The 27,698-nt window shown below is 40.0% G+C and overlaps 1 long non-coding RNA gene across 1 annotated transcript; it reads left to right on the forward strand.

Annotated features, from left to right (window-relative positions):
• The first annotated feature begins 1,294 nt into the window (after positions 1-1,294).
• LOC135471875 (uncharacterized) lies at positions 1,295-5,599 on the forward strand. Its single transcript, XR_010444477.1, has 3 exons — positions 1,295-1,418; positions 2,352-2,510; positions 4,579-5,599. It is a non-coding gene; the product is annotated as an uncharacterized LOC135471875 (long non-coding RNA).
• Positions 5,600-27,698: the final 22,099 nt, after the last annotated feature.

Consider the following 27,698-nt stretch of genomic DNA (forward strand, 5'->3'; position numbering starts at 1 on the left):
TTTGATACAGGCCAAGAGGTCTGATTACAGATTATTTAATATGTTAACTTATTATTTGCATAACTATTATATTTTTCATTAATCTTCTCTTCCTGAAGTTACATCTTTCCAACGATGTATATTGTTAATTCCATAACAACTGAGAGAAATAGTAATACAAGTATTAACCTATTGGTTGTTCTTCGTTTCGTTTTTTGCAGTAAACAGTTTAACAGTTTATATTATATTTATTTTACACCATCCTAAAATTACCTGATTTTAAAATATTTACCTAACAATTGCTCAGATTCAGTGAGAGCATTTTGTTATATGGCTTATTCTTTCATTACTGGGCTTGAAATAATCTCATATGTCGTTTGGTTTAGATCATGTTTTATTTCAATTCTTTCAATTCTGTGAACAGATTGCTCTAAAACATAAAAGTAAAGCTAATTACACCAGTATAATTTTCTGACCTGAAGAATGTTGTTCTTTTTGTACCTTTGTTTCCTGTATTGTCTATAAGTCTATTAACTCACAAAACTCTTGTTTTGATACATATTGAAGAGTAAGAATAGCTGGTCTCGTAAAATCGACTGTAAGCAAATTTAATTGTATGTAATGACACTACTTCTGACACCATTTTGAGAGTAAGTCATATCATTTGTCAGGTCACGATTTCATTATTGCTCTTAAGATACATTCAAGCGCAACATGTATGTTGCAGTATGCTCACATGGTAGATTCCTCTTCAAGGCAGAAAGAAAGCGAGGCAGTGAGATCTGATTATTGGGAGAAAGATAGCAGGATAGTGGGCACGAGAGAAGGGGGGGGGGGGCGGGGTAGTCTGCAGAGTTGTCTAGAGAAACGAAGGGGAGAGGGGAGAAGGGTTATATAATTGTGTGATGTTCGCCCATTTGTATTGTCATTGTGCATTCGACAAGATTCTTCAGTGGTACCACAAATATGACCTATATATGAAATATATAAACACGAAACAATCATTTATTCTTTGTTCATTTAAAGAATGGTTCTATGATAAGAAAATACAGAACGCGGAAAACAACCGTTGAAAATTTTGCTGGAACCTTTTCTGTGAATAATATTGCTCCTAGGTATGAAATATATAAAATATTGTTTGACACACACATAGCTATAACGAAGATTTCATTCCCACTTCGATTTTCACAGAATGTCTTGTCCACCGGGTTCCAGTAGCAGTATTTTGGACCCAACAGGATCGTCTCTCTACTCTAAAGCTTCTGTGGTATTTCTGCTTGCGGCCATTTTCTTCCAAAGCCTTGGAATATTCACGGAAAGCTGGTGCCATCTCTCGTGGTCTGGACAACGGTTTACTGTGGGGTTGTGGAAAGGTTGCTTGGAGAAGGGAAATAAACACTGGATTTGTTCTCGCAAATTCGCCCGCAGTGTCGTGTTTGGTAAGTTCTCCAGCTTAATTCGGCTCAATTTGGCGCTGGTGGAGTTGAAAAAATCGAATCACCATTAAGACTAACCACAAATAAATCTTGCCACAAACTAAGTTACAGTTATGGCAATTCGACGTTTAGACGGATGAGCGGATGTAAAACTAGAACAATTTCTAGAACAGGAAATTTCTAAATCTTCACGTATTCAGGTCCTGCTTGATGGTGTGGTAATAACGTGTTTCGATAAGGAAACCTGTGCCCTATAAAACTGCGTTATATCAGACTTCAGAGCGGAGAGATGTGATCCGATAGGAGTGTATCCTAATGTGGTAGCAAATCACCCGGAAGCATTACGCCCACGTGCTTTTAGAACAACATCCATACGTACGTCTGCAATAAACGTTTTGGATGAAACAGTCATTCCAGATCATTTAACGGCTTCTGGCCTATCATAAAACTGTGAGATGGAATAGTCGTTGGGTCTGGGTTATGTGTATATATACAAATGAATACTATTTCACACAAGCATTATGAAGGGCTACTTATTCGAAGTAGGCCAATTGCAGGTTTAACCAAGATGAGGTCGTCGCAGCGAATTTTGCTTGATTCATGGTACTTATGGTATATCATGTAAATGGGCGACAGTAAAAGCATACCCTTAAAATGCTGTGCTTTGACCTTTGCTCTATGATTCAGCAAGCAAGGATAAGCTTCACATGCCGCCAGACTCCAGTGTCCACGCAGCATTATACCGAAATCAGGGCACATTGCTTTGGTCAGAACAACATATGGTGCTGCTCATTTTAAGGAGACTTAGTTAAGGAGACTTTGCTGTAAAATCAACACCAGATTTCGTACTCTGAGTGATTTGCGTTTACTAAAAATTCAAGCATCTTGCCTGTTTCTCTCCAAAAGGATTTAACGGCTTGTATTTCTCTCTGACAGGTGTCACCTGGGGCGTAGGTCCACAAGTGCTAATTACGGTATCCTTGGTCCTCTTACTAGTTATACAGATATTGGCAGTTGGTTACACGTGCGTTCCCCGGTTATCACCCTATCGACTACGTCTCCTGGAGATAACATGTGGACTGTGTATATTAGCAGGTGAGGCAATTTCCGTGTGTGTGTAGACCTAGATATATACCTTAGTGATGTGATGGAGAGACAATTTATTGCTCTGCCTGTAATAAATGAAAGTGTGATACACACCAAAGTTTATCCTGAAGATAAACATTCACGTCTATCCCACCCACCCCACCCGCAACACTTCCCTTCGCTCCGGTGTTCACGCCCCATTATCTAGAGAAGCTTCATATGAATCTTACGCACAGTCATGTGATGTTGAAATTTATTCATTTATTTGATTAGTTCTGATTTTTTTCACCTTAATAAACAGGTTCCATACGACCGATTTTTTATAAACATTAAACCCGAAGCGAAGGAAGAAATAAACAGACTTTATTATATTTATTTATTTATTTGATTGGTGTTTTCCGCCGTACTCAAGAATAGTTCACTTATACGACGGCGGTCAGCATTATGGAGGGTGGAAACCGGGCAGAGCCCGGGGGAAACCCACGTCCATCCGCGGGTTGCTGACAGACCTTCCCACTAACGGCCGGAGAGGAGACTTTATTATGAAAGTAACAATGCTAGTCGTAATCTCTTTGTTAAGCGGCCTTTTTATAACAACATCTACACTGTAGTTGCCGGTAAGTGTAGATTACGACCCACACAAGGTATGAAAAACAAAAGCGTGAAGTCCAGTGTGCTTGTGCATCTTTCATTCGTTGTATTTGTTTACTCGTGGCTCTCTGCTTTAATCTTTTGCTTTTTGAGTATGGGGATATACAACAATCACACCAATAAATAAAGTATTTGATTGTAATCGCGCACTAATTCTAGACTATATTTGACTGTCGGATTTGTCCATTCTTAAATCATAAGTTATTCCTAACTTCGATTATAGTAGCGTCACAATGATATATACACTCCCGTTGTACGGAGCTTATGGATGTCCAGGTATTTCCCTGGTATTTTTGGTTGCATTACACACTTCTGAATACATTTCCTATTCAACAAGCTTCCCTGTGCCATTTGATGACATTTACAGGGCATCTCTGAGTGACATTAGCCCTGTAAATCTTTGATTCGTATACCAGATGTCAACCAAGATGGATGTTCCAGGTCAATAATCAAAAGGGCAATTCTCGAATACGACGTTTAATACTAGCTACCAGAGAACTAAGAAAGTATATAAAGTACGAAGATAGGACGGAATCATAAAGACCCTGGTGTCAACACCGGCTGTCACTTAATCAACACGTAATCGTCAACACGTGTTGCTATTGACAATACTGCTGTTAATTTGAAGCGTGAATAGCTTGTTAATTTGCTCAAATAAAATTACAATTCCCTTACAAAAAAGTCGTGTAATACGGTAAATGGAGCAATACATCTACCTGTACTCTGGGCATACTATATCCTTCACCTGTGGGCGTCAGGCCACAATCATTCATTCGTTCTTTTACTTATGCCACGTAACATGTACTTTAAGTCACTTATGATTTGTACTTAAGGCTATGGACATATAGGAAACTAAGTACAAATGATCAAACCTGTATGTGGTCGATAAACGGTCATGAAGACACCTCGTATAAATGGAGAATAGTGTTGTGACTGTCAGTTTCAACATAGACAACTATGACTGTTGGTCTAACGCCTTAGCGAATGTTTGACTTCCATACAGGAGAAAGGCCTTATTCGTTCTTTTAAAATCAAGCACTTTAAGCTGTATTTCTGTTTACTTAACATCAGCAGCCGTAAACATGTTTCTACTTAGTTGTAATCATGTCGGTTGAGCCATTTATTTGTCTTTTTGATGGCCCTATACTGAGCCAACTATGATTAGTTACACGAATAGTTACAATTAAACTCTAAATGAGGTAAACTGACAAAAGGCCGTACTTGACCGATTACGTGTGACCAAGTGCTGACTATCACACTGTTGTCTGAATTTACTCTACACGCTTTAGCCTTATGCTTTTTTAATACTCAGTTAAGAATGCAGGGCTATCCTAGCTGTATACATCTGTAATCCAATAGAGTATTTTACTTTGTTCTGGATAATAAATATTTTTAACTTTCATTAGTGCTTTTCGTTTTATTTCAGGTTTGCTTACCTTGTTAGGATTGATCTTATTCGGCTGTGAGATAAACAATTACCCAGAAGAGAGTAATCCTCGGATTGCCTGGTCATTCGGCATGTGTGTTCTATCTCTACTCCTTATCTCAGCTACAGCCGCCATTGTTTTTCTGGACAGGAAACTGGAGTACTATGGGCTGCAGTACCAAAGACAATCCATTGTTATGGAGCCCATGTCGGAACACGTTCGGTACTAAATCGTCATTATAACTGTGATATGTTACTATTAAAAAGATTGACCACGGAATCATCAGATAAAACACCTGTTCCACCTTTTACATTTTGTGATTGGCAGGAAGACATTCCGGAAACTGTAAAGCGACAATTGTTACACGCAGTTTAACTACATAACAGTCAATGACCAGCTCATGGATAACAGTAGCCTTGTTTTTGTTTGATGCGTTTGTAACTATGCGTGTCACACCTGCTACCAATTTGCTCACAAGACGCCAAGAGATCACTGCAAAATATGGTGTCATGTAAGCTGGAATATGTTGAAGAATGAGGATATCGAATTGTTATTTAACAGAAGCAAGTCTTTAATGGAGCCTGCTTGTCGAAAATGATGCACAGTTAAAACCTCACAAAGTTGGCGTAGTTTAATTGTACACATTTTTCGTTTTATAACATTTCTTTCATGACCTAACATTCGAGAAACCATGCAAAGTGTATTCTCGGAAATTCACGAAAGCTGTCTAAGAACAAAAAATACCCTGCAACTTTCTTCACCCTATCAAACTGAATTTTACAAACGAAAATGAATATTTTTGTAAGCCAGACATATGGCATGACCTGGAGGATTACTTGAGCGTCACAGCTCGCTTGTTCTATGACTGCCCTGACTGGTAAATAAAGACATTAGAGTATTTTCAGGTTTCCGTTGGATTTTTGCACGTATATTTCTCAATTTTTGTATTGGACATCAATGTGGGAAATTTCCCGAGTGCACTCACAATGTAAGGTGAAAAATGGCTTATTTTGTCAATAAATGTGCATGTCGATAAGACATCTCTATAAAATATCTCAGGTTGTCAGTGTCACGATATTGGAATGTAAAATCAAGGTCAAGCTGTCAGCGTCACGATAGTGGAGTGGGAAACCAAGGTCAGGCTGTCAGTGTCACGATATTGGAGTGTGAAGTCAAGGTCAGGCTGTTAGCCCGACAGCTTCATCAGCGGATAATTTTAGTTGTAGATTTATATGTGATGTTTCGTTCGACCTGTATATTTTTTTTAACTTGGCATGTCTCATTATCGTATTTGACGTTTAGATTTAAATGAGATGAACTCAGGACTGTTGTTCTCCTGCACTGGTACGTTTGTGTGTGAAGAGGTGGAAAACACAATTAACTGAATTTGTAGCCACATTTATAAGACGTAAATGTCAGGCCAATGAAAAGGGTAGTCATATTTTCTGAACTTAGCCTAGATATAGGTGTCCACATTATGCCAACAAACAGTCTATCTTGTCACAAACAGTCACAAACTGGAGTATAGATTAAGAGGTCATTAAAATACACCGCAAATATAACCAAATTCCTCAATGCCCTCACAGCACTGTTATTCTCTATATGGGGGTGGGGGGGGATTACATATTTTCAACGGGTTCATAATATATAAATATTAAACGTCCAGTGATGCTAATCAACAGAAATGTAATGCAAACATGTTGAAATTGTTTTCTCATTTTGGGGCATATATGTTCTATATACTTTGTCTGTTTTTATTTTTATAAAAAAGTGACGTAAAATCTTTGTCACTATAACAATACATATCCTAGTCTTCCCCTCCCACTGCATCACTGGTCGTCCCCTTACAGTTGTTTAAAAAGCGTCTATAATTTAGCCCCCAACACTACCTCATTAGCTGCTGGATTCTCTCCTGAAGTAGGCATCACGAAATAGATCATTAAAATTTTTTTAGATCATATAAATTTCATTTATTTTTTTAGATTTTTGTTAAATAGATATAAAAGCGCTCAAACATTTGAATTCTAAGGTAGGATTTATGGACCATACTATCAGGGGTCAGGAACTCTGACGTCACAGAAAGTTTTTTCAACACTAATCACGACACTGAATGTTGGAATAACTATTTTTACCCATGAGTGAAAGGTTGCTGGAATAATGTTGCCAAAAATTCCTTCCTTCTGGTGAACATCAGGTTAAAAATGTGACGTCACAGTTCCTAGATACCGTCAGTATGGCTCATAAATCCCACCATAGTTTTCAAATATTTGAATGCCTGTTAAAATCTGAAAAAAAAATGAAACTATGTTTACGCATAGTTTTCTGTTGTCGAAGATGAACCTTGCTTAATATTTTAGCTTTCTTTTACTTTACAGACGCTATACCGGGTATTTTCGGCAAACAATCGATCAGTGCAAATCCAATCGAATTTTTGCTGTTACTTTAGAATAATCCAAATAATTACCTTTCACAAAATATCAGAATCGTCTATGCGTGTGTTACCGTTGAAAATCGTTCATAAAGTTTCTAAAATTTATAAAGTAAGCCGCATAACACTTCATTATAGTACAATTAGGAGAGGCATATTTACTGAAAAACAGTAATTTGGCCTATTCATGGTCAATACAGAAACACCCATTTAATTAGCGAATATGAATTATTTGCGGAAAATATTGGGAATGGAATTTCTAAGAAATCTTTTAAGAAATATTATTATTAAGGTACGTCATCACAAATTGTCTGAGACATACAAAGTAGGACGACACGAAAATACTTTAAGTTAAAGAAAATTGACACCAGACATAGCATTCTGATCACTTATATTAAACTGACACCAGGCATGGGGTTCCTCGCGGTTTCAGAACACTGCCATCAGGTATGAAACTCTTCCCTGAACAAAAATTCATGCCATTCATGATTGTCCACTTTCAGAACACGGAAAACAAGATTAAAGCTCCTCCATGTCTAAACACCTTACCTTCAGCATGACTTTGTTCACTTAGGTTCACACTCTTATATCAGTCAAATATTACCGGACGAAGGTGGAGATTCCTCCAAATCTGAGAAAACATGACGCTACTGCGCCACTCAGAAAAATCACCTCGTGCTTCAAAGTCATTGTAACTTGCCAACGATCGGTAGTTTACAAAAATGACGCTAAGCATGACGTTACTGCGCCACTCAGAAAACTGACGCCAAGCATGACGCTACTGCGCCACTCAGAAAACTGACGCCAAGCATGACGCTACTGCGTCATTCAGAAAACTGACGCCAAGCATGACGCTACTGCGCCACTCAGAAAACTGACGCCAAGCATGACGCTACTGCGCCACTCAGAAAACTGACGCTAAGCCTGACGCTACTGCGCCACTCAGAAAACTGATGCCAAGCATGACGCTACTGCGCCATTCAGAAGACTGACGCCAAGCATGACGCTACTGCGCCACTCAGAAAACTGACGCTAAGCCTGACGCTACTGCGCCACTCAGAAAACTCACGCCAAGTTGACACCATGCATGACGCTCGCCTGAGTCACAGGAACCTGGCATCAGAAATTACATGCCTACGCCGTACTCAAAAATCACCTCGTGCTTCAAAGTCATAGTAACTTGCCAACGATTGGTAGTTTACAAAAATAACGCTACGCATGACGTTACTGCGCCACTCAGAAAACTGACGCCAAGCATGACGCTACTGCGCCACTCAGAAAACTGACGCTAAGCATGACGCTACTGCGTCACTCAGAAAACTGACGCCAAGCATGACGCTACTGCGCCACTCAGAAAACTGACGCTAAGCATGACGCTACTGCGCCACTCAGAAAACTGACGCCAAGCATGACGCTACTGCGCCACCCAGAAAACTGACGCCAAGCATGACGCTACTGCGCCACTCAGAAAACTGACGCTAAGCATGACGCTACTGCGCCACTCAGAAAACTGACGCCAAGCATGACGCTACTGCGCCACCCAGAAAACTGACGCCAAGCATGACGCTACTGCGCCACTCAGAAAACTGACGCTAAGCATGACGCTACTGCGCCACTCAGAAAAGTGATGCCAAGCATGACGCTACTGCGCCACTCAGAAAACTGACGCCAAGCATGACGCTACTGCGCCACTCAGAAAACTGACGCTAAGCATGACGCTACTGCGCCACTCAGAAAACTCACGCCAAGCATGACGCTACTGCGCCACTCAGAAAACTGACGCCAAGCATGACGCTACTGCGCCACTCAGAAAACTCACGCCAAGCATGAGGCTACTGCGCCACTCAGAAAACTGACGCTAAGCATGACGCTACTGCGCCACTCAGAAAACTGCCGCCAAGCATGACGAAACTGCGCCACTCAGAAAACTGACAATATTGCCAATCTCAGAAGAGAGATGACAAACCTGACACTATTGAAAGTCTCCGAAAATCGAAATCAGACACTTCCTTCTGTCTCAGTCAAGTAAAATTCTTACCTATCTCAAGCAGGAATGACGTTTCTTCCGGTCTGAGAAAGTTGACACCATGCATGACGCTCGCCTGGGTCACAAGAACCTGGCATCAGAAATTACATGCCTACGCCGTACTCAAAAATCACCTCGTGCTTCAAAGTCATAGTAACTTGCCAACGATCGGTAGTTTACAACTGGTGCTTCAGTTTTCTTAGCATATGTGTTGGATCCAAATTACCGCCAAAATACAACCAATATTTTCAAAACGGCTAAACAGTGCACAAAGATTCTTCAAATTTCATGTAAGTTTTGTCATTAAAGTTGCTTACGGCAGACGTGAGAATCGTTTAGAAAATTCGTAGCACTAAAATGTAATCGATGGGTACTTTTCCTGCAAACTTGCTGAAATATGTAAACACTACAGAACAGAGAGAAAAACCAGAGCAGTGACAACAGCGTGGTAGTCCAAGACCAGTGACCAGTTTGAAGAATTAGTGATAAAATGACCAGACTTCAGATCCAGATCTCCATAACCACCGACATTTAATGCAATAAACCCAAGGTCAAGTGAAGCAAATTACGTCTAAATCCGTCTTTAATATTTGTCTTTTTAAGCGTCGGCTGACAGATAAACAAATAAACGCCTCCAAGAGCATACCCGCTTTTGGCAGAGGTAATAAATATACACCATTAACAATATGAACTCTGCCATATGGACAAGGTTGGTGTAAATTGCAACTGTGTCCTGGGTCTACCATGTTCTTATTCAGATATAGCTGAAATACTGCCAGTGTGGCGTGAAACTGTAATTATTCATCCATTCATTCAACCTAATGAGGATCTATCTGGGGCCTTACCCGCGTGTGTCGCTGGACAAAATTCCGAAATCATTAGACGCTCCTTTGCCATGCTATTAAAAAAACTCTTCTCCCAAGCAACATATCAGATTTAGTTTTCAGTTTGCACCGTGTCTTGGAAATAATAGGAAACGGTTTGTAATGCGGATGAATAATGCCCATGGTCTGAAAAAATAAAGTAGAAAACATCGACATTGCAATGTATTCTGTAATATTAGCCCGACAATTCCGTCTTAAGTATCTGGTAATCTCACGCCTGAATATTTGTCACTGTAGCATCGATCTCTAAATAATTATTAGTGCCAATCATTATCTTTTGCAGATCTATATTCATCACTTCATCGGTACTTTATTTGGGTCAGACATGACTGCATTTGTAAGAGAACTGGTATATACTCGTTAAACGAGAAGCTTACTTTGCTCAAATTGTAACACAAATTTCGCACCATTTTGCTCAATTAGAAAAGAACAGTTCAGTTCACCTCATTTACACAAAACCATTTTAGGCGCATGCTACAAACAGTTTGCATGTAATACATCCATTAGTGATTGTGACCAGCCAGAGAATGACTAAATGCATGTATCCGCAATACAATTAAACACGTACAGGACAGAGTAAAACCAGAGCAGCGGCGACAGTGTGATATTTGGCAAATGGTCACATCTCAGAAGAGAGATGACAATCTGTGAAAGACGGCTTCTTGTCAGTTTACCTCAGTCAGTGTTTCATTCTAACTGCTCATGCAAATGTATAAATAGTACATGTAGCAATTTACAAGCCCCTTACTTTTCGTAGATATATCTGACTAGAAGTTTTACTCAGATCTGTGAAAAGAAATTTCAATCTTGATCGGATGGTATTCATCCACATGTCAATTGTCAAATATTTGTTCATACACAATATGCCAAACTGTCCACTTTGTATATGATGACGGTTATGTCCGCGTGTGAGGGAAGCCGGAAAGATCGGAGTAAAGGCGGTAACAGAAGCAGCAAAAACTGGATACAAGATCTTCACGGTCTGAACGTCAGGAACGACCCAGCGCTGTAACATTCTGGGCAATCAAGGGTCACTCACCAACTAAATCCTCAATAGCCCATGGATAGTTCGCTGTGTATGTCTCAGTTCTACAATCTAGCGAAACTGGGATATTTCTTTGTGTTTTGGCCTGCCTAGCTCACTACATCTACTACTGACTTTATCAGTCTGCGCGAATCAAACTTCGATCTCCTCAGCTTGCCAGGAGAGATTGCATTTGCAAAGCAATTTGAGAAGGATTTACACATCAATTTTCTGTAGAAAGAGAATAATTACAGTGGACACAATACGGAATAGACTCTTTAGAAAAAAGTGTATTCACTCGATCAACATATGAGTCATGACATAAGGAAAGCTCAGCGTGAAATGCGGAATTTAAAAGCAATTTCCTAACCTGGATTCCTGTAATGAATCAACTAAAGATGAACGTGGCGGTTCCCTGCATTTGCCACTTTGATTGAATGCCAGTTAGAAATTCTTTTTAAAATAAAGTTTTTGTCGTGGCCTCAACCAGTTAATTTCAGCCAAGGCAGCCCGATCATTTCACGTTATACCACTCCATTAAATGTGCAGTTAACCAAGCCCATATTGTATTGGACAAATCCGCTTTCGTTTGCTTAATGATCGAAAGAATGGTTTTAACTTTACGCCATGTCACTGAATCTATGCGTCGAAATAGACACTCATATAACAACCGTCAACCAACATGGATATTCCGGGTCAATATTCGCACGGCCATTTCCCAAAACGACGTTTACCGCAAACCACCAAAGAAATAAGAAAGTATATAAATCTATACCTCGGAAGAGACACTCGTACACTAGCCGTCATTCAGTAAGAATGCCTCAGGTCAATAACCACAAGGCAAGTTCCCAGAACCTATAACACAAACTACCAAAGAATTAAGGAAGTATATGCAGTATGAAAATAGGATGGAATCATGGAAAGAGGAGCAGTCAGCAATTATTAATGATGTTAGAAAGACTCAGGGTGGACTGAGTGAAATCAGTCGAGTACCATGCTAGAATATAAGTTATCGATGACAAAATATCCATCTTAGTTGCGGTTTGATTGCATCTGTTCACGTGTCCAACGTGGCGATATCGTTCAACACGATGAATACACAGCCCCTAATCATGGGTTAAGCGGAATTAGACACGATCATGAAGAAGAGCGCCAGAGATTCTGGACGCTCTGTCCATATACACTTAGACTTAATGATACCTGTTGATAAATCTGGTCTCTGGGATTTTGACCTTTGACTCTGGCATATTGTTGCACCGGATTATAATAATGACCTTTCACTTACTACTAATGATCCCTTACGATGCCAACAATTCAGAACTTAAACAGTTTAAAGAGAAGAGTTTAAATCTAGGGTGATCTATATGATGTGGCAAAGGCTCCATATATAGTGGGACCCACAGAAAAGAGCAATTACAGTCACATAATTAAGACTGATTTGGTTAAGATGAAAGAATTATACTGAAACTTGATTATATACTATTGTATTCTGTATAATTTATTTATTAATTTATTATTTTACTTATTTATTCGAGAAATGCTTGACGTAAATCATCGAGCATTGAAAAGTTGTTGACGAATCTATACTTATATGACTTAAGATGGACGAAATGTTGTCTTCAATGAACATTACTCTAGGCAAACGACCAAAAGAGCATCGACGATCTACAATGTACCTAGATATACTCAACTCACTAAAAATGCTAAAAAGATCCCAAAATCAGTTTCAAATTTGCGGAGTTGAAGACGCCAATGGACTGATCGAACGGCCCTAGTCGCAAATGTCGATTGCGAAATCACGTCACGTCATTTGTATCTACATCAGGGGATTTACCGAACATAGCAGGACCTTCTCATTTATAACAGACTCTTCCATTCAGATTTTGGGAAGATATTTTCGTAATAAATCTGACTTTGCTAAGCAAAAATAATGTACAGTCACAATATTGTTCTTTAAGCAATGTCTCCCTAGCTCATCCTGACAAGTTACTGCAGTCTCCTCTCCAACAGGCAGCCGTTCTCAGTTCCATGCTCATAAATGTGTTGTTCAAAATGCATTAGTTTAGCACTTAAACTAACCGCAAAATTCAATTTATCGCATCGATATCTGCCTATTCACTATAAGAAACCCCATCGAAAATCGACAATTTAAAGGTTTTTTGAAGTGACAGCCAATTATCACTCGACGTTTTCAGCGCCAGTAATTAGCCAAGTTCATAAGGGCTTTTACAACATGGTTACTCGAAGTGAATTGTCCGTCAGTGCCATATCCCCAATACTGAAATTTATCTTCTCGGCTTTCCAAACTTCATAGGAGTTTTTCCATATTTTCTGTGATAACTGTGCCATATGTCCTTTTTTCAATGTATATAGAGTGGCAGACTTTGTGGTTGACACTCTTTCCTGAAGGATAAGATTCATATATGGTTATGACTCGACCGGTTTATCTTTGCTGGAATCAGTCACTGTACATTTCTAACTACTTCTGGGTACAACTCGCGGCGATTCCAGATACAACGCGTCGGTGTTTCGCATGTACAAGGACTTACACTCCCAGGCAGCTCAGCCCCCCTATATGCCAAGCGTAAGTCAACATTATTAATTTATCTGCACTGGGGTCGTCAGGAGTTGAGTGGGGGCGACAGTAATCGACAAGCCAAGAAAAAAACCGAAAAAGACAAGCCAGTATAAATACCCAGTGCTCGTTACACGTTCAAGATCTGTTCCACATATACATTGATCCACTGGAATTTACTGTCATACACAAGAAAATAAGACATACGACAGCCATCGCTAACATGTGCAGAGTCGAGGGTGGCGCGTGATGAGAAATGTGTGTAGAAAGACCACTTCCTCTGTCACTTCCGGCTGCCCAATGTCAGCCGATAGATTCGTTCTGGCTGCTGTAAATAGTAACCAGCAGCCTGACACAGGGAGGACACTGTGTAGCCAAGTTACATATAATGGTTAACAGGATTTCTATTCTAGAGATTATTTATGGTCAAAATTCTGATTCAGGAGATAATGGCATGCAGATATGAAAACTTGTCAACATATTGAGTGAGTTGTTCCCTGTGGAGTACATAACTACACATTGTATGCACATATTTAGTACGTAGTATCCCTTCTATTTTCACAGTGCATCACTGATACGTAAATGGAGTGTCTGAGGTCAGGCCACACAAGTTGCACCTACTGCTCGGTATGCTAGAATCACTGTCGGAAAAGTACTGTTCTGCTTTGATCAGTCATATGTATCAGCGCGAATGATATTTACGTCACAACATCCAACATTCAAGCACTCTGCAAGGCCCAGTAGATATTGATGTAGGTTTACCTTGCGTTTGCAGATAGTGTTTTACATTTGTTCAGCGCGGATAAAGCAGATTTGTAATTTCCATTTGTATATTCAGCAAACCCGTTTGTTTAACCAGAAAACATTGTTATGATAAACTCACTATGTAAATGTCGGTCGATATTTATTTTGCGAGTCAACATGGCTTCAAACCCCTGGGGGACAGATAGCTAAAGCAGGAGGTAACCCAAGCGGAGAGAGAAAACCTTGTGAAACAAAAATCAATCCATATCTACCTTTCAGACCAACATAGCGCGTTTTAATAATTCAAAATCTCCAAGAGTCTGTCATAGCAACGTAATTATCTGTTACGATAAGGAACGACCTTCACCTCTGTAGTTTTCTCGTTGTCATTCGAAACCAGAAAATAGCCTTTAGTCGCAATAGAATCCCCGTATTTAATAATTGTGTTAATTATAGTGTATCATGTTACTATATGCACACACCATTAGAATGCATTCTGGTATTATGTTAAAGCAAAAGCAGAGAATTTCATGCTTCTGTGTTGGGGTAATCATTTAGGGTCTTCAGGAAATAACCGTTCTTTTCCAGGAAGTTGGTCTAAATTACAGGTCAACGGCCTGTCGTCGGCCGCGACATTGCTTTTGAGGACTGACCGAGCTCGGCCGTTGTTTTTGATAAATAATCTATGACCTACCCATTCTGATGTAGGAGTGAGGCAAAACAGTAATCCGTCCCTCCTTCCTCCTCACTTTCCCGTTTCGAGTGGGTCAGAGATAAACCAGCCACATCGGGCAAAACAGTGACACGTTTTTATCACGTGCAACTTCATATTGATGTCGTCTTCTTTACCTGTTGATTGACATTTTGTGTTTTTGACCACTCTCAGACAAGCACCACACCTGGACGGCCATGACCGCTGTCCCGTAATGCCACGGTAAGATACGTACACAGGTCTAATACATGTACTTTGTTCTCAAAGCTGAGATTCCCGACCGAATTTCCTTGGCCAAGTGAATTCCCCAGTACTCTATTAACACTCCATATCACTTCATTGTGCATATAAATATGACTAGAATTCATTTAACTGATAAAAATATTGACATGGTACTACTTAAGAGTTGATAGGGAAAATCAGATCCAAATACTCCACCTCATATGTATACAATTATTATCTTCCTGGTTAAAACGTAAAAAAAAAATGTTAATATTAATTTGATAAATTTCTGGCCAGATTGAAATTTTATTTCGGCGCCATGCCCGGAACATCAATTGTCTTTCTAGCATCACTGAAAATTGATTACCTCTTTAATTATAAAATTATGTCATAAATTTCTTTGGGAGATGGTGGTTAGGTTGTGCCGTAAAATGGGACTTCTGATTATCGACTTGCAACGTCCTGCCCTGGTTAATGAGAAACATATGCGAATGAGGAATTTGATGCTGTGATCTGAAACCTGCGGAGCCGTAAAAGTCACATGGTCAAAATAATTTTTGGAAGAGAAAAAAGTCTTTTTGAAGGTAAAAAAAAACAATTATATGGTGGAAAAAATGATGGTAGAAGAGAAAATCTTTTTTTAACCGACGACTTTTATTGTTAGGGCCCCGAGTTTACAAGTGGGGGCCCCGAGTTTACAAGTGGGGGCCCCGAGTTTACAAGTGGGGGCCCCGAGTTTACAAGTGGGGGCCCCGACTTTATTGGCCAATCACAGGTCGTTTGCCACCAAACAGCCACTATGGCAGCCATGGAGGAGGATCTCTCACTGATAACTACATGTTTTCACTAGGGCCTTTCCATGAGACAAATAACTCGTATTTTAAATCAAGAACCACTATCACAATGGGCATGGTCGCCTACACGTCAATTCCAGTCTGATTAAAAAAACACATACTCTCAGCTTCCACGCTGCAGTGCTTGTGAACTTTATGTACATGTACGACTTAGCCGGACGGGCACAACAGAAACACCTCTTTCGACCGACTTCTTTTAGACGGGCAATGCATCTCCCTATATATCAACGAGGCAGCCTATTAATAAACAGACTTCAAAGACACATGTACGGACTAAATAAAAATGAAATACAAAACACACAAAAAAAGTTTTAACCTGATCGTGTTATTTGGTTGAATGTTTACTTTATTAATAATAATCTAAGCTTGTTGGAGGTTATACTATAAATCGTGTTGGCGTTCCTCTTTGAATAAAAGAACATTTTCGGACTGAGAAAGCATAATTTGCAAGCGACAAAGTTAATTTGCGAAAGCATAATGGCACCGACGTTTAAACACGGGACACAATTTTTCTTTCTGTCCCAAAATGTTTTCTTCACCCTGTCTCCTTTACGCTACGGAACCGCGGAAGGGACATAGTTTTATAATTCTCTTTTTCTCGACGGCCAAAAAAAATAAAGAAAAGAATTTATTAACTATTTTTTTTTACTTTAGAAGTCCCCCGTATTAATGATCCAATCAGAAGTAACGTTATTTAGACACTAGCATGCCCATATGTTCACTAAGTCGGGGGAAAGCACTTTAGCCCGAGTTAGTAAACTTATCCCCTCAGTTAGCCAGCCAATCACAAATGTTCTTTTAAACACCGTTTGGGGCCATAAGTAATATTCGTGTAACAATTATCTCTCCAGCGTCCGATCATGGGAGTACAATTTTCTATTCTACCTCCATGATCCCATCGACTCCCATAATCTTGTTCTTCATATTTATCCGATAATGACAATCCACAAACACTATAAACTCGTTCTGAATGTGCTATATGTGGTGTATTTCCTTAATTATAGGCCTATTTTTACGCTTCTTATTTTTTCTCATGACGTATATCAACTCTGGTAGGGTATGAAAGCTGCTCTTCGGTTCTAAAGCAAGCGGCGATGTTATTGGCTGACCAATACGGGTATGTCTGCTAACTCAGGGTAAAGTGTTTTCCCTCGACTTGAAACAATGGGCATGCTGCATTCTAATTAACGCCATTTCTGATTGGAAAGTAATACATTACCCTGTGAAAAAATTTAGTAAATAAATTCTCTTCTCTTGGCTGTCGGGAAAAAAAGAGAATTATGGAAGTAAATCAGCTATCTCGGGACAAAGTACTTTTCCTCGACTTAGTGGCCAATGAGAAGCCATTATTTGAAATATCAGAATTTTGATTGGTTGGTATGGCTCCGCGTAAGTCGGTAAAGTTATAAACATAATATATGCCTATACCTTTTAGATAAATACATGTACAGATTAAAGATACAATACAGTAATTCTTTTGCCAAGGCAAAAATGAGGCGAAAATCACCAAATACTATAAAAAAAGAAACATTACATGAAACAGGTAAAGCAGTGTAAAATGTGGGATAATATTACACTTTGTAATAAACAACATGTATTGTTTCATATTTCATGAATTCGCTAATGTGGTCATGCAAAGAATGACACACAGGCCTGGGACGACACATTTGGGCGACTTACATGTAGTCCGGTAGCCACAAGAGTACTTTTCCCATGATGAACAGTCAAGCGATCTATTACTATAGTTTAAATGCCGTGTATTAAATGGTGAGCAGGTGTATGAAAGGTTGTGGTTGGGCACATCTGGTCTGACTTCATGACTCTATGGTAACGAGCTATAACTCATAGGCTAATGACCCACGTCTCTCATGCTGTTACTGATGCTGATGTTTCTATTTTCATACCTCCTTATTTCCGCTTCATACAGCGCATGCAAATATATGTATCATGGAGGAAACAATTAATTGCTTGGTAGAAATATTCCCTTATCAAAGCTCAAATACAGGGGTATTTCACGGGTCTTTCCAAAAAACATAAGCCTTCAATTAATCACTGACAAAGGATGTTCTTTGGACGGACATGCTCATTAGTCCAGGTCGTATCACGAACATGAGGAATACAGAGCGCACCGGTTTAACTATCTAAAACATCGCCATTCTGCTGCACTACATAACCAGTCTCCATTGAATCAAATCAGAGACCACGTTTACGCCCATACGCTTTTATATTACACTGTTTACTGTCTTGATTCGATTGCTTTTTGTAAGTCTTCTTCCGACACAAGTCAGGAAGGACTTCGGGAAGGACTTTGACATTACGTTTAGCTACATGTAGCTGCTTCTGTAATTTTTGTCTCCATTTAAAGACGGGGTGAGAAGTAAAATGTCTTACCAGTGATAGGTATATCGCTGTTGTTCGTCTTTATTGATTACTGTATTCATTAATATTCAAAAACTATATAGTCGCGTGGATCGGGCATTTCTGCCTATTGGATCAGGGTAATACGCGTGGCTATGTGCAAAGTGTCTGACTTGATAAAACCAAGACGATGCATGATCCAGATTGACAGAGGTCACCAGGTGATGTATTGGAACGGTCACGTGACCTGTTCGGCTATCCACACACGGAAACGCTAGACTGCGGACGGTAACTCCAAGCCTCCGGTGTGTAGCCTAATGACAAGAAGTCCTTGTTTACGCAGTTATTCATGTGCTTTTTACGATCTTTTGTGAAGATTTCTGACGACGACCTGATGCGGTTGTCAAGCCAATACACACATAGCAACTGTGTACACACTGTGACGGCCAGAGATTTGAGATACTCGTTAAAATTACCCAGACGCTATATGCATTGCTATCCTCTCTGAAGGATCAGTTTTCCTGGATGTTTGTCCCTTTCAGTAATCGCTCATGGTTTACTAAAACCGCACCTTACTAGATACCCGTGAAGTTTAATGACTTACTGTGGAATTGACCCCCGTAATGTTATCAAAATTTACTCTCGTATACAGAACTAAACACCATGACAATCATCAAATCAAACAAAATAGGTGAACCAATTGCAGCCAGATATAACCCAGAACTTTAGACAGAAGCCTTTGATCCTTTCAACGAACGATTGTCCTGGAAAATCCCAACTTTAGGCCATCTGTTAACGATTAATGCAAAAGTGGCATATGTTAATGTAATTTCAGTAGGCGAATCACTTTGACTCCCGCTTACTTTTTCTCATGCTAATCCTGCATTAGTAGAGACCTTTAGTTAGAAATGACTAGCTCAACTTGTAATTTCAAACTAGAATAGATCACAGTCGTCTCAGGTACACCTGATGATCATCACCATAAAGCTAATATTTCATTCGCCATTGTTTCACGGGCTATGCGTCCAGACATACCACATGTCACAGTTAGCCAGATTATCAGTCTTCTCGCTTCAGCATTTAAGTTTTAACATGCAGTTTATGACAAATCAATATACAAGGTGGATAAGGCCACCGTCGTACCATCGTACAGTCCTTCCATCGCCCGGCGATGGCTAAAGCTATTACACAACGGTGCGAAGCCATAGCACAATGGCATGAAGCGATGGCAGGATGACAGCATCGTAACTTCGTTTCGTTGGATCGTTTCATGGCTTTGCGCCATCGTATTTGTGCCATCGTTTTGAGCCATCGTTTTGTGCTATCGTTTTGTGCCATCGTTTTTGTGCCATTGCCCTCACAAGAACACTCACGTGACCAGAGCTGTGTATTGTGGTTTTTAGTTTCTGTTTCTGCCGCTGATACTTGTCCCACACTTCGCAAGATGACTATATTATACATATGTTTCCTTGCTGAACATATGCTGGCGACATTGTTTAAGTGAAATGTTCTTGAGTATGGCGTAAAACACCAATCTAATAAAGAAATAAATGAATTAAGATATATTTGTGTGGCTTAAATGGCTGTCATTATCATGAGCATTTATCCTTGAGCGTGTACACACAGGGTGCGAAACTAGTAATGAAGTGACATCGTGGCATCGCTTCGTAACATCGTTTTATCCTTTTTGCCATCGTGGAATCGCTTCGTGCCATTGTGTCATCGTTTCACATCATCGTGCCATCGCTTGGTACGATGGTACGGTGTGGCCTTATTCGGCTTCCATACATTCAGTTAGTGGTGATTGCTGCTTCACGCGAGTGACGCGACATATTTTCTTCGGTTGGTTAACGTGACATGGCCTATTTCCTTGGTCACCTCGGTCATCTGAAGAATTTCAGAAAAAAGTTGACTCATAGAGTTGCCAAGCATGTCCGAATAAATGACTGTGGCTGTTTGGATCTGTTTACACCCTTCTTCTGAAATACCTATAGGGTTGTGGTTTTCGAATACCCGCTGACCCCATGTTGCTTGTCCCTGTTCGCTTATTATTACCCCATCAAATCGACCTTTATTAAAAGCACCCGCGGCCTACTGCAACCTATACCAACAATTGATTCTCATAAATGTGTACACTGTATGTATTTGTACAATGTAGGCTTCAGGCAACTCATTTCCTCATCTATTACGACGGTATCACAACTGGTTAAGAACCAGAACGTGTACATACATCAACCTGACTGGGCATGTTACATAACAATTTGTGTTTCGGAAATGACTCAGATCACGGGTTCAAATAGCCTTGTTTCTGTGCATGTGCTAACATCATTGCCGCTTAGTCATTACCGCTAGGGTGAATTACACAGGAGCTTCTCGTCATCAAAGACTAGATGATGATCGTCGCAAACAGAAAACTCCCACGCCCATTCATTTTGAAAGCAAACCAACAAAGCTGCTGATCATTTTACAACACCAAGTTCTCCCTGAATATTAAACTGAAATCAGTCTCATTAGAAATATTTGAAAGACGTTCACAGTAACGCTAGCTTGATACACATTGCGATTTTAACTACATGTAGGGACATATGTTTTTTCCCTGCATCGACTCTTATCGGAGGCTCAAGTGCCGTTATATACACAGGGTTCAACTGGTGTAATATATATTTCCACAAATATTACATAACGTTGTAAACCCGCCGGTTTTATACGATAATTACCACTACTGTCTCCAGCTTAAAATAGGTATACCTTCTTGTGAGACTTGCCCCGCCTTCTCTGCAATTTTTATACAGGTGTATCTGTATGTTACGTTTAGCCTTCCTGGCGAGAGTTGTCAGCTTTGTCTGCAATTTTTATATAGGTCTATGTGCATGTAACGTGAAGCCTTCTTGAGAGGGATGCCAGCCTTCTCTCCAGCTTTTATATAGGTGTATCTGTATGTAACTTGAAACCTTCATACGAGAGATGCCAACCTACTCTTCAGTTTTTATATAGATGTATCTGCATGTGACGTGTACTCTTCTTGCGAGAGTTGCTAGCCATCTCTTCAACTTTTACACAGGTGTATCTGTATGTAAAGCGTAGCCTTGCTGCAAGAGTTGCCAGCCTTCTCTCCAACATTTATATACGTGTATCTGCATGTAACGTGTAGCCTTCTTGCAAGAGGTGCCAGCCTTTTCTTTAACTGCTATATAGGTATATGTGCATGCAATGTGTAGCCTTCTTGCGAGATTTGCCATCCTTCCTTCCAACTTTCATAAAGGCCTGTGTGCATATAACGTGTAACCTTCTTGCGAGAGTTGCAACCGTCTCTCCCACTTTCATACAGGTGTATCTGCATGTAACGTGTAGCCTTTTTGCGTGAATTGCCAGCATTCTCTCCAACTTTTATATAGGTGTGTGTGCATGTAACGTGTAGCATTCTTGCGAGAGCTGTCAGTCTTTACTGACTGTGTTTATGTAACGAGTAGCCTTCCTGCGAGAGTTTTCAACCTTCTCTGCAACTTTTATATAGGTATATCTGTCTGTAACGTATGGCTTTCTAATCAGAGTTGCCAGCCTTCTCTACAACTTTTACACAGGTGTATCTGTATGTAAGGAGTAACCGTCCTGTGAGAGTTTTAAGCCTTCTCTGCAACTTTTATATAGGTCTATGTGCATGTAACGTGAAGACTTCTTGTGAGAGATGCCAGCCTTCCCTCCAACTTTTATACAGGTTTCTGTATGTAACGTGAAACCTTCATACGAGAGATGCCAATCTTCTCTTCAATTTTTATGTAGGTGTATCTGCCTGTAACGTGTACCGTTCATACGAGAGATGCCAATCTTCTCTTCAATTTTTATGTAGGTGTATATGCATGTAACGTGTACCTTTCTTGCGAGAGTTGCCAGCTTTTCTCTCCAACTTTCATACACGTGTATCAGTATGTTTATCTGTAGGCTTTCTGTGAGAGTTGTCAGCCTTCTCTCCAACTTTTATACAGGTGTATCTATATCTAACCTGTAGCCTTCCTGCGAGAGTTGCCAGCCTTCTCTCCGGTCCAACTTTATGCACGTGTATCAGCATGCTATCTATAGGCTTTCTGTGAGAGTGTTCAGCCTTCTCTCCGGTTTAGTATAGGTGTATCTGTATGTAACGTGTAGCCTTCCTGCGAGAGTTGCCAGACTTCTCTCCAACTTTATGCACGTGTATCAGCATGCTATCTATAGGCTTTCTGTGAGAGTGTTCAGCCTTCTCTCCGGTTTAGTATAGGTGTATCTGTATGTAATGTGTAGCCTTCCTGCGAGAGTTGCCAGCCTTCTCTCCAACCCTCATACACGTGTATCAGTATGTTATCTGTAGGCTTTCTGTGAGAGTTGTCAGCCTTCTCTCCGGTTTAATATAGGTGTATCTGTATGTAACGTGTAGCCTTCATGCGAGAGATGTCAGCCTTCTCTCCGGTTTAATACAGGTGTATCTCTATGTAACGTGTGGGGATAGCAGCTTATTGTGCAGAGTGGTGTCTTTGTAAAGCTTCTTTGGCCACCAAGTCTAAACTAGTCAATTTCCCGATGAGCAAACATTTGGCGGCATTTTAAATCGACATACATATAATTATGTAGATGTGCAGCGATATCTCTTTGTCTACAGCCGCATTAGGCATGATTTGCTTTAGATATAATTGCGAGAATTCCACACTTCTACGTCATCGAAATATGAAAAGGTAGACTTGTAGAGGCAAAGACGTAATAGTGGCATTACATATGGAAGGTACTCATACACACATCCTGCTGTATATGTATATTTAAGTTCGCTGTTTCAGGTTAACCGTCTACAAACTTACATCCACAGAGCAAAGCGAACAAAGCAAACACACTCATACAAGTATGCACACGCATGGCAGATGCGATATGCACGCTCACACAGCAAAGCACTACACAGAGTAACGGAACCGGAGAAAGGGCTGGCCAATGGTTTAAACGTTGTTATTTTCTGCGTGGTGGTAGAAAAACTGTTGCTCAACATCACGTACTCAGTGTGCTTTCGATGAGACTACTGCTGTCAGTTTAATGGTAATCGAGGCCCCAAGTTAAACTTTCGACAGAGTGTTATACTTACAAACGAACTTTGAAAATTAACCGAATTGTACGCCATAATAGTGGAAAAAAGAGATCGTCGACTGGTTGTTGTGACCAAGACATTTACTAACCTATATCCCTCGCTCCTTTCAAAGAAAACATAATAGTGAGTCAAAATATTGAGTCGAATCTTCGTCCAGTATCACGATGCACATAACAGTATGACTCTCGGTTTATCAGAGAGGAGGTTTGTGCATGGCAGTTCAGCTACATTATCAAATGGATGGCATGGAATGCTTTCTTACCTGGTAACAGTGGGTTGTGCGTTGTTCTCCCCTGAGTTACGGGTTATTGATTTAAAAACTGGTGTGCCAACATTTTCACAAAATTTCTTCTGCACCGTATCTTTTTTTTCAGTTTCCCAATAAAAAATTACTCCTGCTTACATGGTATATTGATCGTGCATAAATGCGGGGTGTTTTGTGTGTTCCATCATAAGTGAAAAGTGAAGGTTAAAGGACCTCCATTGTGCTCGGCACGTGTACCACCACCCACTTTCTTCTTTATTTCTTTCTTTTTTTTGATTTTCACGTTAAGTATTGTTTCAGAAATCTGCTTTTGAAATCATGGATCGAACATGTTAATTTTCCGCTGGAGGACTGCTGCACCAGTCTTACTAACCACAAAGTGGATCTGCTCATTGTTTACTTTAATGATATGTCTCATTGAATAGCAAGTCAGGACAGCATCACATATCTCTGTGTTTGTAGAGTACATCAAGCGTTGAATGAAGCCACATTCACTTTAATGGCCCTGAACATGTGAACCATCTAGGAAAGACAAAGTGTCTGTTTACCCGATTTGAGATATTTGGATTACACTTAAACTGAGTAACTTTGTTTTGTTGCGAACTTTTCTATTCAGTTTTCGTATAAAGTGGTGTACATTTTTCGTCAAATCATAAAATCTATAGGAAATGGATTTTGAACTTTTTGTTTCACGCGTACAATATTTGTAGAACAGACCTGAAGCATTGGTGGTGATCTGCTTCTATATAATCCACATCTTCCAAAATAACCTTGTTTAGAGCTCCCTTAACCGGGGGGAAGGTGGGGGGGGGGGGTTATCGGTGTAATTTAGGATTACAGGATTTTGTGTGTTAATCCAACGTGTTATTCACACTTGACTGTCCACATGAGAATATTACACGTGCCACTTGCGTTGCCCTTTTACGTGAAACGTTTTTAATATATTCTGGTTTCCTCCTTTCAATAAGTATGTAAAAAAAAATTTGTTCAGCAATTGCACACATATTGCTATTTAATATTTCGTTTATTCCAACCAGGAATCGTTGTTCTCGTATTGTTCATTGTCAGGAGCCGATTTAACAAAATCATTTCTGATTTCAGTCAAAATTTAGAACATCTTTACAAAGCTTTCCCTTTTTTACTGAAGGTTAAAATTTGGGCGGATTTTTTCTTTCCAGACAACTACAACTTACCTTAATATTCATACTGTACTGTAAAACTAATAAACCGGAAACACCAGGCGATATTTAAAGTCATCTAACAGACTTATTACATAACCACAGGTATGGCGGGCTACATAAGAAAACTTCCAGTTCGTGCAAAAATTCATGCTGTCAAGTGACGAGGGTAGACAGATTTAAAACCTGCCTGCACACAAGACAACGCGTTCACGGCAAGCGAAGTTAAACACCTCAACCATGCAGACAGTCAGATCATTGACCACATGAAATAAATCTGCAAACTAGAAATAACAACAGACGTTGGAATAAAGGTTTTCAATAAGTCCTCAGTGAGGCCGATCATCTGCAAAAACAGATTTTCGGACACCTTTCGCTTTCTAAATCTAGAATAAGCCACATCGTTGGTCAAAAGGTTCATCTAGTTCGTAAATTGTAGCTATCGAAATCTACAACTTGCCACATGGTTCACAAGGAAGAATCACCCAGCTATCTAAATCTACAACGTGCCACATGGTTCACAAAAAAGAATAACCCAGCCATCTACATTTGCAAAAAGCTGCATGGTTCACGAGGAAGAATTAGCCAGCTATCTTAATATACAATGTGCCACATGGTTCACGAGGAAGAATCACCCAGGTATCTAAATCTACAACGTGCCACATGGTTCAAAAAGAAGAATCACCCAGCCTTTTAAATCTACAACGTGCCACATGGTTCACGTGGAAGAATCAACCAGCTATGTTAATTTAAAACGTCCCACATGTTTCATCAGGAAGAATTACTCAGGTATCTAAATCTACAACTTGCCACATGGTTGACGAGGACGAATCACGCAGATATCTTTATATACAACGTGCCACATGATTCACGAGGAAGAATCACAAAGCTATCTACATCTACAACGTGCCACATGTTTTATGAGAAAGAATCAGCCAGCTATCTAAATCTACAACGTGCCACATGGTTCATGAGGACGAATTACGTATCTATGTAAATCTACAACGTGCCACATGGTTTACGAAGAAGAATCACCCAGCTATCACAAACATGTGTTAAAAAACTGTTAAATCTTCAACGTGCCACAAGGTTCACGAGGAAAAATCACACACTTATCTTCATCTACAACATGCCACATAGTTCACGAAGAATAATCACTCAGATATCTAAATCTACAACGTGCCACATGGTTCACGTGGAAGAATCACCCAGCTATCTTAATCTACAACGTCCCACATGGTTCACAAAAAAGAATAACCCAGCCATCTACATCTGCAAAAAGCTGCATGGTTCACGAGGAAGAATTAGCCAGCTATCTTAATATACAATGTGCCACATGGTTCACGAGGAAGAATCACCCAGGTATCTAAATCTACAACGTGCCACATGGTTCAAAAAGAAGAATCACCCAGCCTTTTAAATCTACAACGTGCCACATGGTTCACGTGGAAGAATCAACCAGCTATGTTAATTTAAAACGTCCCACATGTTTCATCAGGAAGAATTACTCAGGTATCTAAATCTACAACTTGCCACATTGTTGACGAGGACGAATCACGCAGATATCTTTATATACAACGTGCCACATGATTCACGAGGAAGAATCACAAAGCTATCTATATCTACAACGTGCCACATGTTTTATGAGAAAGAATCAGCCAGCTATCTAAATCTACAACGTGCCACATGGTTCATGAGGAAGAATTACGTATCTATGTAAATCTACAACGTGCCACATGGTTCACGAAGAAGAATCACCCAGCTATCACAAACATGTGTTAAAAAACTGTTAAATCTTCAACGTGCCACAAAGTTCACGAGGAAAAATCACCCACTTATCTTCATCTACAACATGCCACATAGTTCACGAAGAAGAATCACCCAGATATCTAAATCTACAACGTGCCACATGGTTCACGTGGAAGAATCAACCAGCTATCTTAATCTACAACGTGCCACATGGTTCACAAAAAAGAATAACCCAGCCACCTACATCTGCAAAAAGCTGCATGGTTCACGAGGAAGAATTAGCCAGCTATCTTAATATACAATGTGCCACATGGTTCACGAGGAAGAATCACCCAGGTATCTAAATCTACAACGTGCCACATGGTTCAAAAAGAAGAATCACCCAGCCTTTTGAATCTACAACGTGCCACATGGTCCACGTGGAAGAATCAACCAGCTATCTTAATCTACAACGTCCCACATGGTTCACAAAAAAGAATAACCCAGCCATCTACATCTGCAAAAAGCTGCATGGTTCACGAGGAAGAATTAGCCAGCTATCTTAATATACAATGTGCCACATGGTTCACGAGGAAGAATCACCCAGGTATCTAAATCTACAACGTGCCACATGGTTCAAAAAGAAGAATCACCCAGCCTTTTAAATCTACAACGTGCCACATGGTTCACGTGGAAGAATCAACCAGCTATGTTAATTTAAAACGTCCCACATGTTTCATCAGGAAGAATTACTCAGGTATCTAAATCTACAACTTGCCACATGGTTGACGAGGACGAATCACGCAGATATCTTTATATACAACGTGCCACGTGGTTCACGAGGAAGAATCACAAAGCTATCTACATCTACAACGTGCCACATGTTTTATGAGAAAGAATCAGCCAGCTATCTAAATCTACAACGTGCCACATGGTTCATGAGGAAGAATTACGTATCTATGTAAATCTACAACGTGCCACATGGTTTACGAAGAAGAATCACCCAGCTATCACAAACAT

The sequence above is a fragment of the Liolophura sinensis genome, chromosome 7 (genome assembly GCF_032854445.1).
Source record: "Liolophura sinensis isolate JHLJ2023 chromosome 7, CUHK_Ljap_v2, whole genome shotgun sequence".
NCBI classification, from domain to species: Eukaryota; Metazoa; Mollusca; class Polyplacophora; order Chitonida; family Chitonidae; genus Liolophura; species Liolophura sinensis.